The sequence below is a fragment of the Cebus imitator genome, unplaced genomic scaffold (genome assembly GCF_001604975.1).
Source record: "Cebus imitator isolate Cc_AM_T3 unplaced genomic scaffold, Cebus_imitator-1.0 Scaffold39, whole genome shotgun sequence".
Lineage (NCBI taxonomy): Eukaryota > Metazoa > Chordata > Mammalia > Primates > Cebidae > Cebus > Cebus imitator.
In genome coordinates this window covers 8415418-8416884 of record NW_016107354.1, presented here as the reverse complement: position 1 = coordinate 8416884, position 1467 = coordinate 8415418, and positions in this window count along the sequence as shown.

Sequence of the window (1467 nt, the reverse complement as noted above, 5' to 3'; positions counted from 1 at the left end):
TGCCACTGCACTTCAGCATAGGTGACAGAGCCAGACTTTGTCTCAAAAAAAAAAAAGTAATATGGAATATGATGCAGTAGTTATACAAAGCAAAGTAGGTCAATTTGTAGTGACATGAAAAGAATTATAAGACACATTTTAAACTGAAACAAAACAAAACAAAACCCAAGTTACATATTGTCTCAATCTGCTATGGCTGCCATAACAAAATACCACAGTCCAGTAGCTTAAATTTAAAAAATTTATTTTCTCACAGTTCTGGAGGCTGCAAGTCTAAGATTAAAGTGTCAGCGTGGTTGGTTTCTTCTGACACAAATTGCTGTTTTCTCACCGTGTAGCATGTATATCTCAGGTGTCTCTTCCTTTTCCAATAAGGGCTCCAGTTCTATTGGATCAGGGCCCCACCCCAATGACCTCATTTAACCTTAATTACCTCTTTTTTTTTTTTTTTTTTTAAGATGGAGTCTGGCTCTGTCGCCCAGGCTGGAGTACAGTGGCCCGATCTCCGCTCATTGCAACCTCTGCCTCCCAGGTTCAAGTTATTCTGCCTTAGCCTCCTGAGTAGCTGGAACTACAGGCTTGCGCCACCATGCCCTGCTGATTTTTGTATTTTTAGTAGAGACGGGGTTTCACCATGTTGGCTAGGCTAGTCTCAAACTCCTGACCTCCACTGATCCACCTGCCTCAGCCTCCCAAAATGCTGGAATTACAGGCATGAGCCACCTCACTCAGCCTTAAGTACCTCTTTAAAGGCCCTGTCTCCAAATATATTCACATTGGGGGTTAGGGTTAGGGTTTTAATACGTGAATTTGGGGGTGACACAATTCAACCCACAGTACATATATGTATGTATGTGTGTGTCTCATTTTTATAAATAAACCAAGGACACAAACCAAGTTATACAATTCAAATGTACATATTCTGGATTTATATTGATATGCTAATACTATATGTTCTATGTATCCTACACATATATATAGCACACTTATATATGTATGTTATATATTGTACATTAGGCATAGTTGTATGTATGCAAACATCTCAGAAGCACACTCAGCAACTTGATATGGTAATATGCTCTAGGGAGGAGGGTGAGATTGAGTGAGGCTGATGGGGGGGCTTTATGTTATTTTTTTGTTTGAACAATTTTTTACATCAAATCTTATATACAAATACTGTGCCATACATCAAAAAGTACAAAACAGAAACTTGCCTAAGGACACACAGCCCTTCCAAGCCAGAGCCTGGACCTGCAATTGTCAAAGACACAGTTCATTCCATTCTTTCCTGTTCACACTGAGTTTACCTTTTTTCCAACAGCCCCTACCCACCGCCCTGGTTATTATATATCTCTCACTTTTTCTTCATCACCAAGTATCTTGAAATATCACACTCACCTGTCCTTCCTCATGCCCAGAGTCTCACTCTGTTGCCCAGGCTGGAGTGCAGTCATGTGATCTCGGCTC